The sequence below is a fragment of the Sitophilus oryzae genome, unplaced genomic scaffold (genome assembly GCF_002938485.1).
Source record: "Sitophilus oryzae breed Bouriz unplaced genomic scaffold, Soryzae_2.0 scaffold_1436_pilon_pilon, whole genome shotgun sequence".
NCBI lineage: Eukaryota > Metazoa > Arthropoda > Insecta > Coleoptera > Curculionidae > Sitophilus > Sitophilus oryzae.
Genome location: NW_022146100.1, coordinates 2,754,524 through 2,768,916, shown reverse-complemented (window position 1 = coordinate 2,768,916; position 14,393 = coordinate 2,754,524).

Sequence of the window (14,393 nt, the reverse complement as noted above, 5' to 3'; positions counted from 1 at the left end):
TCAAATAATTGTGTCCTGTGGAACGTCTAACAAAACTGATCAAAGATGCTGTAGGTATTTCTATATTGTCGATTCTATATGCATGAATATAAAAATAGTTTGAGTCCTGCCTAGAGATGGGCAAAAGTAACCGGTTTTTTGAATAACCGGTATTTTCCTCTAAAATAACCGGTTATTTAAAAGTAGGTTTTTTTTCACCAGTTAACCTAATAACCTTGCATTACGTTCAATAACCTATAGCCGGTTATTCGAAGAAGCGAACGGCACGGATCTTCCAGATATTACGACGATAACGGGAGATCCCGCTCTCGCTCCCAAAACGAAAATATATGACATCAAACATCAAATGTCAAAATTAAATCAGGCATCAGGCGAACCCTGATGATAATAATCAAAACAACGGCCGAATGGCCCTGACAGGTCAGGCCGTAAAACAAAGTACTAATGGCATAGACTACTACTAGCCACCAGCTAGCCAAGTGATACGAACCTAACTTCAAATAGATTCTCTAAATTCTATATTTAAATTTTAACCGACTTTAACGGATTTTCAACGGTTCTTCAAAAGTCTTCCATGGTTTCGCCCAGTTTCACCCACGTTTCACCGTAAATATATTTTATTTGTAGTTTGAAGTCTCTCTTGAAGCTTAGACTAAAGAATACAAAATTGAAGTTCAAGTAATGAATGAAGATAATCTTTCATTATCTATTCATTCAGTCTCCTTATTTTTCTTTGGTATTTGATTAAAATAACTTGGTTGTAGATTGTAGAACTTGTGAGTTGTGTGGTTTATTTGAACGTTAAGTAATTACTAGTTTTAATATTTAATATCATATCCATGTCTACTCAAAAAAGTGAGGTTAGCATTTTTATTTAAATTCATTTTGTACATATACATACTTACATTGCTACAATCTCTATTTAATCATGCGATTTAACTAAGTTTATTATTTAAATTTGAAGTAGACCTATGGAGTGTAGAGGTAAGTAAACCTATAGGAAAACTAAATATTTAGTTTTGCTAGGTTAGGTTATTTGAATAACCGGTTAATTTGTGTCGGTTAATTTTGTCAAGTTATTATTTTTGAAAGATAATTCCGGTTAACCTATGACCAGTTTTTTACCAATAACCGCCCATCTCTAGTCCTGCCTTAGGGCTCAAACTCACTGACGACCAGGTCGCAACGACCTGGCCGTCGGCTGGCCGGATGCATTGCGTTTTTAGCTGCGGCCAGATGAACGACCAGTGTCAACAGAGTTGTCAGATCTAACGATTTTTTACGTTTTACCAATTAGAAAATATGGTTTCAGAAATGTTAAAATATCCGAGTTAACTAAAAAGCGAAGTTGCTATTCACAACAAACAAAAAGTATTGTGTACGCGCGACCGACAAAACGGGAGATATTCTGTTTCTTTTTTCTACTGATATGGAGCCCTTATCGGCTTTAGAAGTAAACATATTAGGGCCATCGTAAAAAAAGATCGTCAGACACTGGCTCTAAATATAAGCAGGTAGAAAGTTTAGCTTCCAGTTATTTCAATGTTTACAATATAACGAAGAATCAACAGTAATTACTTCTATTTTTATGAATGTTGAAGTTACTTTCTTAATTTTTTTTTCAAAATAATGTACCTAGTAGAAATATAGTCTAATGAACCCTGTTTGAAAAACGTTAAATTAAATATAATTTTTAAAATACAGTTGTCCTCTTTGTACAAGGTTCTATAGGAGATAGACCAAAACTAATATTCCTGTCTGGAGCTCAATTTTCATCAAAAACATGATGGTTAAAACCGCACATCAATATCTGTTACCGTTTCGGAGTTACGGGGTGTTTTTCAAAAATGTGCATTTTAAACAAATCGTTGTAACTTTTTTGCTTTGGAAAATTTTGTATTTCTATGAAAACATTTCCAAAGCACCTTTTTACGTAGAATTTAATGGTTTAAGTATAATTTTTTAAAAATTAATAATTTAAGAGTTATCAACAGAAAAATTGATTTTTTATTTGGGACACCGTCTATATTTTTAATTAACTGAAAAGAATTTAAAATTACCTTTCCAAAAATATAGCACACTTGATATTTTGTTATAATCCCCTTCGAAATACACAATTTAAAAGCTCGCCACTTTTAAATAGTAGGCTTTGGACCCTTTATTGATGATATGCCCTTAATGGAACTCGAAAACATATTTTTCCAGCAAGACGACGCACCGCCTCTGAACGCTGAAGTTATCAGCAAATTTTTGCAGCCAATTTCAAGAATAATTGAATAGCTAACCAAGATCCCAGCCGTTGGCCGTCGAGGCCGCCTGACTTAGTGCTCATGGATCTAATTCTACGGATATATTTGCGGAAGAATAAAGGTTCCTTATTCTTCCGTATAATCTAGACAAGAATTAGAAATACTTAGCAGTTATGAGAGGGTATCTTTCACCACCATTGAGTTAATGAATTCCGCGAGAAATGTTCAAAAACTGCCCCGTCTGTCCATAACAGAAGACGGTCGATATGTCGCAAAATCTGTACATGACTACAATACAACTAAAAAAACTAATTTAATAAAAAAAACAAGTGGTTGTAGAAAAACTTTAAATATTATTTTTTTTATTTTTTACCATCGAAACTCAAAGGTATAATAACAGGTATCATACCAACCATAAATAGAGTAGGTATGTCATATAAAAATGTTTTGAGTTTGTACTAGAATCGACCCTTGATAAAAAAAAGGATTAGATTTAAGTTTACCTTTGATCCAGTCTGTATACTATTTCTTTGGATTTTCTGCACGTGTGAAAAAACTACACTAAAACACTATATCTTATAGAAAATAAAATATTGTGCCTTGAATTTGAGGGATTTCATCTGAAAAATTATTAATTTGGAAGAAAACCGGCAACAAGCGGCAGAAAATGATAATATTTTCGTGCAGTCTTCTGGTCGCAACGACCAACGGACGGCCAGGACGTTAGTGGGCGCTATATCATTTGATTTAATGGTTTTAGAGGTAGGTGCGGCCCGGCCGGTGCGACCTGGTCGTCAGTGTGTTTGAGCCCTTAGACTTTCAATTCATTGGTTATATCAAACTTTTTTTCTAATCGACGGTAAAGACATTAATGCACCCAAGTTGCATTTTCACGACTTGCGACCACATGTTTACTAAACACAACGTTGGATTAGTTACAAAAAATAGTTAGCTCCCTACCTTTGGTATTAAAATAAATTTAAACGTTTTTATAACGTTGTGCCGACGTTGGACTAGTACTACAGCAATGTAGAAGCTTCTGCGACGTCGAATAAACGTTGTCTTCTAACCTTTTTTGCTTAAGTGATCTTTAGGTGATTCGGACAACGTAGTTACAACGTTGGACAATATAGAGTTTTCCGACGTCAGTTTCAGGGCCTATTCCAACGTTATGCAAACGTCGTCTGGTTTACTAATTCCAACGTTGTTTAGATTTCCTTATTCTTACGTTGGTAGGACGTCGAGTCACTACCTTTTTGCAAATGTATTGAACCATAACCTTAAATCTTAAATTTTCACTTCATTGTTCTGTTCAGTCAGACAGTTCAGTGCTGTTTTTGTTTTAATAAAAAAAAACTTAATTAAAATGGGACATAAGAAAGGTACATATAAAACTAAATTTAAATATACATCGACATATATTACCGATAGTTTATGCACTCCCTCGTTTATTTAGATCATAGAGGGCGGCACAAGCTAGACTCTAGGATGACTAAATTAGGCAATTTTGCGACTAGTATACTACCTGTTAAGGCCGAACTACGACTTTATTAGTCCAGTATGCGACTACTCGAACTACTCCATCTTAATCTCCAAAACAACAAAGCGAAAGCCGCCATGTTGTTAAATAAGAAAATGTTTCGTTCCTAAAATAGTAATTCCTGCTTTTTGAATACAATAACTTGAAATATTTGACCCTAAAAACACGCGGAAACAATTTTTTCGACTGCGAATAAATTATTCTCATTTTACTAAAAAAAAATTCAAGAAAATTTTTAAAACTTCTTTAATTTTAAGGCCCATTAGTATTTTTCAAAGTAGAAACAATACATTTATCAATAAAGTTGTTTGCGTTTAACTTTTTTGCCTTGGGTAACGAGTTACAGAGTCGGTTAAGGTGTTTCAATAATTATGATCTTCAAACATCCTCCACACTTAAATACTTTTGTTTTGTTTTCCTTCACTGTCATCTGACATATGTCTCTAACTAAATCATAAAAATAATATTTTTACTATAATTATCCCAACGTTGTCCCGACGTCCAAATGTTGCTTGGGCAACTAACCTTATATTATAAAGTCTTATATTATATTATTTATTACCAGCTATTTTGCAAAAGAAGCACAAAAATCTCTATAAACCCACAAACCCTTATATCCTTTCTTCAATATAACCCGTCCATAAAAAATATTCCGTAACATAAATATAACGGATCGTAAAAATGGAAATGGCTAAAACAACGCAGGCAGGACTCTCCAGGATAAATTGCCATCTTAAAAGTTTTACAGTATTTTACACAATACCGGCCGGGATAGAAAATATCCGAACCGGCGAAACCGTACACGATGTTTGTTGATTTTTATACGATATGCTTGTTTAAAACTTCGGGTCAGGTGTCTCCATTTGTTCTGTCTACACCGCCGCCCGCTCTATTTACAATGTAAACAATTTCCATAAGCGATGCTATTAAGAGCGGGCCCAATTTACATCATCCGGTTTACGATCCAGGCTGTTGCCGGTTCTAATATGTACCAACGCTAAGTACTTAAAAATTGTACTAATGACAAACTATTAATAGGGTTTATTTCTCGAAAATGCCTGCTACTCAAAAATCTAAAAAATGAAAAAGTTATGCCATACCAATAAAAGATAAATAATGGTTAAATTAAACTTAATATGTTTTACTAATAACTATATTTTAATAATGTTTAAAATAGCCATCAGTATAAACTCAAAAATGAAACTGAGTCTATCTAAATAAGGTTTTATATATCGCAGAACTCTCTCCCTCCTGACGCACAGTAGGCAATATGTCCAAACTAAGTTTCAAAAAATAACATCCACAGTTAGCATTTATGGCAATAACATTAGATTAGAAACATATTAGTTAAGAGGAAACCACATAAAACTAACAAAAAAAACATATTCGGAGTCTCTTTCGAGGGGCTTTAAAACGAACTTTGCGCAAAACCTACATTGTCAGTTAATTTGTGTCCAATAACTGCCTTTTTTCTACAATTTTTTAAATAGTAGGCGTTGCATTCAAGTGATACAGTATTATAACAATTGAATCGGACGACCTTAGCTTACTATCAATAATTATTATAAAATTGTCATAACGTGTTTTACGTAGATTCCCGGTTGCGGTAAATTTAATGTGAAGGTAAGTAAAAAAGTATCTTTTATTTTGATTTTTTGGATAAAAATTAGGTAAAGGTCAAAGTAGAACATAATCATTTAATGTTTTTTTGATAGTGGCATATATTCTATCTTAGAAAAGTTAAGTCAAAAAAATCGCAAAAAATCGCAACATTAAATTAATTGGAAGCGTAAGCCTCCATGCGTATGTGTATAGTAACATCCTTTATGTGGATACTTCTCATAAATTAATTGTTATAGTAGGTAGAGCTAGAGAAGAACTTGAAATATAAAGTAACGTAACTTTTCTCAAGATTTCCGAAGAGATATGTCATAAATGTCAAATGACATTTTTTGACAAATTGACAAATTTTAACAGTACCTAATTTTTTAAATTAAATGAAATGGATTTTTCTTTCAGATTTAAAAATGTGCCCCTCGTGACCATTGCTTCCAGCTGTTATAAAACAAAATATCAGTAAATAGTAGGTGGTAAAATAAAATTTAGATATTTTTAATAGGTATAAGTTCTGTTATTTTCTAAATCGTCATTGTTTAATTCTCAGAATATTGTTACTTATTTAAAATATAATAATAAAATATTGTTCACATATTGTCTGGTATTATTAGAGAACCAACTTATTCAAATGACAAACAATCTTGAATAAAAGTTCGATTGGATTAGTATACAAGGGTTTTCTTTTATACATTGACACCCCCTTTATTTTTTTTATTTGACGCTTCCGAAAACTGTCTCAAATGAAAGTGGTTTTGAATAAATTTGCCAAAAAAGTCTATTTCGCATATACAAAGTGCTTCAAAAAGTCTGGGCGTGGTTCAACTATCTTATTTCAAATTAGGTATAGGCTATGCTACAAAAAAGTAGTTAGATTTTTAGGAGAAAATAAAAATCAAATAAAAAATTGGGTACTAATTTGAAATAAGAAAGTTGGGCCACACACAGGATTTCTAAGGCACCCTGTATATGCAAAGAAGACTGTTTTGAAAAATGTATTCGAAACCATTAAACTTTTATTCAAGACACTTTTTTCGAAAACGTTGAATAAAAAAGATACAGAGGATGTCAATATATAAAACCAACCCTGTATATGGCCGAGGAGTAATAATTGCTCAATATTTGTCTGTTTCATCTTGGCTCTGCCAAAAATCGTAAAATTTAGTGAAATGTAAAATATTCTTACCGCATTTTGGTAGCTGTATTAGTCAAAAGATGATTTTTCCATTTTATGAATCCCCTCCACCACCCCCAGCCACTCTCAAGTCAGCCAAAACTAACAGGGTTCACGGCCTACAGGTATAGAATGTTTTTACCAAATTTGAATAAAATCGTACAAAAAAAGAATTTTTGCAACATACTTCTGGATTTTTGCCCACTGTGTGACGTCCTGACCCTTCTATTTTTCTATTTGAATTGAAATATTATTATCGATATTTTTGGTAGAAATTTCAGAGTCGATAATACCACTTTGAATTTTTGTTTTTCTTATCTGATTTGCTAAAATACCTCTAAAATTCTTTATTTCATTTTTTTTGGCCACAACCCGCACACTTTTCAATTTTCTCGAATTATTTTGAACCTGCCGCACTCTCTTTAGCACGACGACTTCAATTAATTTGTTAAATTTCCTAGGAATTTCTTCAGCTGCCAGCTCAGTTACAACTTGCACCACTTCAGCAAATTTGGTAGAAATATCCAATATAAACAATTTTGACTGCACTTGTCCTAGCTACTATCTAAGCTACATCTAGCTGTTTCAAGAACAATATAGTTATGTAGCACAGACACGCCTTTTAATAACTGTTAATGAGCTACTAGACTAAATCACAACAATACACCAAAACACTTTTACTTTTACACTGGACTGAAATTTTAAAATAAGTCTAGCATTAACGACACTGGCTTAAATAATATTTTGAGTTGATGTGATCTATATAGGACAGCTAGCTGTTCGTAAGGCACTTTTTTTTCGTATCGTCTATACACGGCAATCGTACCGAAAGGATTGCGACAGATTTATTGATTTCATCATCTGCTTATGATGCTAAAATAGTTAGCAGAACAGATTAAAAATAAACCGTTTTAGTGAATTGTGGTAAACAATAGTTTTAAAATAAAAAAATATACAGGACTAATTTTAATCCAGATTTTGTTAATAAAATTGCCACACTAAAGAATTAAACAAAACTGAAAAACTTAGTAGAGATAGTCTTTCTATGACAATAGAAGAAATGGAAAAAATATTTATTCACTATAATATCCAGTATAATTTTAGTTGTAATTAAAAAAAAAGTAATAGCCAAAGCCATTAATTAGTAATCCTGTAGAATTGTAACTGTAGATTCTGAGTTCCTGTAGAATAGTAAGAAAATGTACGAGAATTTGTACAAATATATACTCAAGCACAACACTATTGGTTCACTGTGAATTTTTATGGAATCTCGATTTTCATGAAATAAATTGGGGAATTTTGTTAATATTTTGGACATATTGTTTATGTTGCTTTGTGCATATACGTAAATACTACCATTTTCTTTGTTTTTATTGGATATCTTTAATTCAAATATTTGGGATATCTATATTAACAAAGTAATACCAAAGTTTACTGAATTGGCATTACCAATGAAGGTGAAGCTCTTTTTAGATCTACATTATAATTTTTAGCAGTGTGATAAGTTGAAATAAGTTGCAGTTAGCTTCATAGAAAATTACTTCAAAAAACTTTCGAGCTGTTAGAAACTGGAGTAAACTAATAAGATTTTCTTCTCCTTCCAGATAGTTTATTATTTAATTACACTTGAGTTATTCTTAAATGTTCTAATTTGCTAGCTGGAGCAAATAAGAGTCTGAAGAAGAATAATAAAAAGCGGCAATTTTAAGCGGAATTTTAATAAGCTGTTAAATATCCTACTTGGAAAAATGCTTTTACTACAGTAAAATTGCTTTAGTGCCTCTTTTATAAATCGCACTTAGAGAAATAAATTGGCTTGCCTGCATTTCCGGATTTATTTTTACGAAAACAGATTGCGGAAATGCAATTTTTATGGAAAATCGCCCTCGAAAAATTCCGCCCTAATTTTAGATTATCATTCTCTGCTGAAATATTTCCCACATTATGCTTTATTAGTTTTTAGTGAGGCCATATATTTTTAATAGCATTTTTAAAACCTTGAGAGAATTTAAACTAGTTTAATTAATTTTTTGTTGTGGCTTTCAACTGTATCTGGTCCTGTGTGAAGGTACCTGTTTCTATCCCCAACAGGTAGAGGTAACTAGCGAAATATAGAATAGTATCCCTAAAACTGCTATTTCTCGGAAACGGATATACCTAATCGCAAAAGGCTATAGGCACAGAATATCTAGCTACGCAACAGAAAAATACTCGAAATGAAAGAGCTAAAATTGCACAAATAGAATACTAGATGGCGCGACAATATCATAATCAGAATATGATTAGAAATTTTGAACTTTCGGTTTTGGATCGACGGCTCGTCGACGGCCTTATAGCTCGGCTAAATATGCACAGTTGCCAGATTCAAAAAGACTTGAATTGGCATCCCATTCTTTTTATTGTGTATAATGCAGTATGTGTTTCTTTCTATTCTTCTTTTCTTGTCAGATACACTTATATTAATTATTCCTTTGGCTATTAAAATAGTTTTAAGTATATTATTACAAAACATATACATTTTTAATATACACTATACCTTATAATGTTAACTAAGAAAATACCTTTAATTACTTTTAAAATTAATAATATACAGGGCGATTGATAGTGATATTTATTAATGCTGGAACGTTAGTAATGAAATATAAGTTTAATAATAATGGAAAAAATTTATTAAAATGCAGTACAAAAAATGTTAACTGACTAAAAAATACTATAAAAAACAAATTTCTTCCGTTTGCCACGTTATTTATATAGACCTAGGTAGATTTTAAAAACTGACACAGGTACAATTAATCATTTATTAGTTCGGCATAAAAGTTGCTGTCACAACATCGAACAATAAATTAAAATTCGTAAAATAAATTAAAATTATTAATTAAACAAATCTTTATAAAGAAACGCAAGTATACCAAATTTGGGCCCAATCGAACTCCAGGAAATTATATCATAATAGTGTACTATATTATGGTACCACTCGATATACTTTAAGGTACCATAATACTGCAATGTCACCGAAGATCCGTAGTATACCAAATTTAAGAACAATCGAACGGCCATGAAATGGTATCGTAATATGGTACTATATTAAGGCACCACTTTATATACATCATAGTTCAATCATATTACAATGTAACCGAAGATACGTAGTATACCAAGTTTGAGCCCAATCGAACGCCAGGAAATGGTATCGTAATATGGTACTATATTAAGGTACCACTTTATATGCATCATAGTACCATCATATTACAATGTCACCGAAAATACGTAGTATCCCAAGTTTAAGCCAAATCGAACGCCATGTACGTAATATAGTACTATATTATGGTACCAGTTGATATGCTTCATGGTACCATAATAATGCAATGTCATCAAAATTACGCAAGTATATATCAAATATGAGCTCAATCGAACGCCAGGAAATGGTATTGAAATATGGTACTATATTAAGGTACCACTTTATATGCATCATAGTACCATCATATTACAATGTAACCGAAAATACGTAGTATAACAAGTTTAAGTCCAATCGAACGCCAGGAAATGGTATCGTAATATGGTACTATATTATGGTACCTCTTATTATGCTCCATGGTACCATAATATTACGTGAATAACATAGTGACATATCACCGAAGATACGTAGTATCCCAAATTTAAGCCCAATCGAACGCCATGTACATAATATGGTACTATATTATGGTACCAGATGATATGCATCATAGTACCATCATATTACAATGTCACCGAAAATACGTAGTATACCAAGTTTAAGCCCTATTGCCGCCATGTACCTAATATTGCTATGTCATCAAATATGGTACTATAGAAGGTACCACTTTATATGCTCCATGGTACCATGATATTACAATGTCACTGAAAATATAGTATACTAAGTTTAAGACCAATCGAACGCCATGTATCGTAATATAGTACTATATTATGGTATCACTTGATATGCTTCTGAAAAAAACGGCGTCCAGTTGGCTGGAAAAGGACGATCAATGACATTTCCCATATAAATTTACATATAAAATGACAGTGATATTAATTTCATAGCTATCGCTAACGCCGTTTTTTCCCGATTATACAATATAAACTTGGTATGAACACAATCGAACGTCAGGAAGTGGTATCATAATAGTAGAACAATACTTATTATATTGTCGCCGAATTACAATGAAAATTCAGGATTCAATTATGCAATCAAACGTCAGGAAGTGATAGTAATTTAGCTCATAAGATTTAATTCCAACTAACATGGCAAACTGAAAAAACAGCTCTGATCTATTTTAATATGTTTAAATGATGTAGCAAATTTGAAGGTAGGCTTTATCAGGAAGTATTACGATATGAATTACACATTGGCAACACTGCACAAAATTCTTTTAAATTTTGTTTGTAGAAAACTGTTTTCTTTTAAATTTATTGCCCTCTATTATGTAGTAGCGAAACTAGCACATCAAAATATCTGATTTGGAGACAGACTTTTAAAGCCTGTCTCCTTTTGCTACCTACAATTTTATACATGTAACGAGGCTTCTGTTGCGTAGCTAGATATTCTGTGCTATAGGTGATTGCAGATCTAACATTTCCCCACCACTTTATTTTGGTAGATAGAGGAAAATGGCTCTAACAAAAAATATTCAAAATTTACTGAAGATTATGAAGCTATTACTTATAGTACATCTTATCTAGGCAAAATTGTGCAAAAACTCATTTTTTTTTAATTTCTACTATCATCCTCTAGCTTCTAGCCCCTCTATTTCGGTTAGTTTTAATTTGAGCTAATAAGAACTGAACCCTAGTAAGGACTAAGGAATACCACGAGCGAAAAAAACTATATATTTTCCGGTGCCCTTTTCGCAAATCGTCACGCCGTCGTCCGTCTGCGCCGCGACGCCGTCTGACGCTCGCAGTTTGTTTCGCACTCGGTTCGCCGCTTCGACGCCGCGTTGTTGGCGTCCCGACGCCCCCCGCTGCCGGAATACTTCGCAAAATATCGTCGCTTGCAATATGCCAAAACTCGATCCAAAGTTTTTCTTCGATGCGAGAAATGTTTCTGTAGTTGTTGTCGACGTTCAATAAAAGGAAAACAGTGATTTATAGTGTTTGATTAAAAGGATTATTAATTGTTATAAACTGAACTTACGATATTATGGTAGCGAACATGGAATTTATGACAAAAATGTGCGATCATCTTAGGACTCTCATGGTTCTATTTTTCTTCTTTTGTAACGGTAAGTCTTATCCTTTAAGAGTATTTTATTTATTATAGACTGAATATTGATCAAAAATTGAATAAATAATTGTGAAAAATACCGTAAAACCGAAAAAAAAAACGGCGTCAAAGACGGCTGGGGTATGACAACCAATAATAATTTTGGCGAGGTCAGTTTCTGTACGTTATTTACTCAATATAAAAATAAAATACAACCTTCTGAAATAATTCCAACTGGCAGTCAATACCACTAAAAATAAAGGAGAGTACGATCCGAGTAAATGATTTAGGGGTTGACCTCACCAAAATTATCATTGACAGCCGTCTTTGACGCCGTTTTTTGGTCTTACTGTTGACTGGTCTTACTAATCTGAGAATTGGTACACATACCGAGAATGCGGTATTCTGAGAGAGGAGAGAGAGAGAGAGAGAGAGAGAGAGAGAGAATACAACATCAGAAATACAGGGTGTAAAGAATATTGATAAAATATGCATATCTCTATATCCTATATAAAAATCTTAAAGTTTAAGGTCTGAAATAATACAAAATATATATAGGTACAGTATAAACATATATATTTAAAAAAAAAATAAATATATTTCTTATTCAAAAATACAAAAGGAAAGTATAACATTAAATATATGTGCAAGGAAAAGCAAACTTATATTTTAATTGATTTTTTGGATCTTTCATATTTTGTCTTCGCATGTTGAATTGTCTTATTCATGGTTTCAAATTCCTCTTCGGTAAAGTTTTGAAATCTATATTCAATCATTTCTAAAGTAGTAAAAATAAAAACAATCAGTTGTAATAAATAAAACCATGAGAAACTTACCTCTTGTGACAGTAATCTTTGAGGCCCCTTTATGTCCTTATTTTAAACATTTCAAATGATTATATCATTAAAAAAAATATTATTGAGAATATATAATACAGAATATTATTTGTAATCGATTTTATCATTAGATTGATATACTCGTATCCTGGTTTTATACATGTTTTATCTACTTCAATTTTTAGTTGGCTAAAAGCTAACCTAAAACATAAAATTTAACTTAAAAACAAACTAAACAAAATTTGTTATACTTATTCATGGCTACAAACATTATTAAAACACACATAATAATAAAATTATACTTACATTCGAAAAGCATAAAACGTGATACCAAAAACGGATATGCAAAAACGTAAAAAAACAAGTGCGTTAACCTAACCTAACTCCTAACTTATACGTATGATCGAAAAAAAGCGTCAGCGATGGCTATGAAAAGAAAATTGCTGTCATTTTATATGTAAAATTATATGGAGTATGTCATCGATACTAATTTCCAAGTCAACTAGACGCCGTTTTATTCGATCTTATGGTATATTTGTTATATTATTAATTATTATTAACTTCGCGGATCTTTCATTTGAATCTTTGTTGCAATGTTGCAGAAAAAACGTTTTAATCACCATTCAAAAACAATGTTTCTGTAGCAAGGTTTCATCAATCACTACACAACGTTTAGAAATCAACATTACAAAGCAAACTGTTTGGGGATTGACTGCAATGTTGCAAATGTAATGTGAGGTTTTTTGCTTGTTGGGTAGTATCTATGTCCACGGAATATTGGGACACCCTGTATAATATACCAAATTGAAATACAAAATATTTTTTGGATAAAACTTATCGGAAAACGGTTCATTTAATTGAAAAAAAATACAAATATGTAATGCTGAAATATCAGTTGTAGAACAAAAATCTGGAAATCCTTTCGCTGCAATAATCAAACAATGTGTTTCATACTTCGACAATTCAACAATTCAACATACGCACGCTGCAAATCTACGCGAAATAAATTCTCTTTGATATTTGATATTTTAGTAAATCCTCCGTATTAGAGCCAGAGCCCAGACAAAACAAAAACAATGAACAATAACTGGGATGAAAGCCCAGGTACATTTCATAAACATCAAAAATCGTCTGTTTTGCGGGCCGCAGTTAAAAGAATGGAAGTTTATCTGCCAATAAACACCGCAAAGCTGTTTAACAACGTTTTAAACCTCAAAACTGACCGAATAACGAGCAGGTACGTCACAATGGTCATTTCCACCGTTCCGGAGTATTAGCGCTTTATAATTGGTGAAATGTCAGTGGGATGAAATGTAATTAACAAAGACGCAAAATACGGCTAGAAATGCAAAATGCCAATCGTTTCAACAGAGGGAATTGTTGGAATTTATTAAATTTTTGTATTATTACATCTGTGGTGTTGTTTACGTTATACCTTATAACAATTTCATCCCATATAGCACGTCCAAATGAAATTACGTTTCTACAAGGGAGACACATGAGAAACAAAATATGTTAAAGTGAACCTAAGTGTTCATCTAGTTCTAACATATACATATGAGATACACGCAGGTTTATATTGATAGAATTGTGTGATACAGTGTTTACTAGTTGTATACCGTATGCACTCAAGATTCTAAAGAGTTTTTTGTAACGTAACTAATAATTATTAAAATGATGAAATCTGACGTCGATATATGAGACATACAGTGCATAAATCATATGTATGTGTGATACTTCGTATCATAGTTGTGCCTATAGT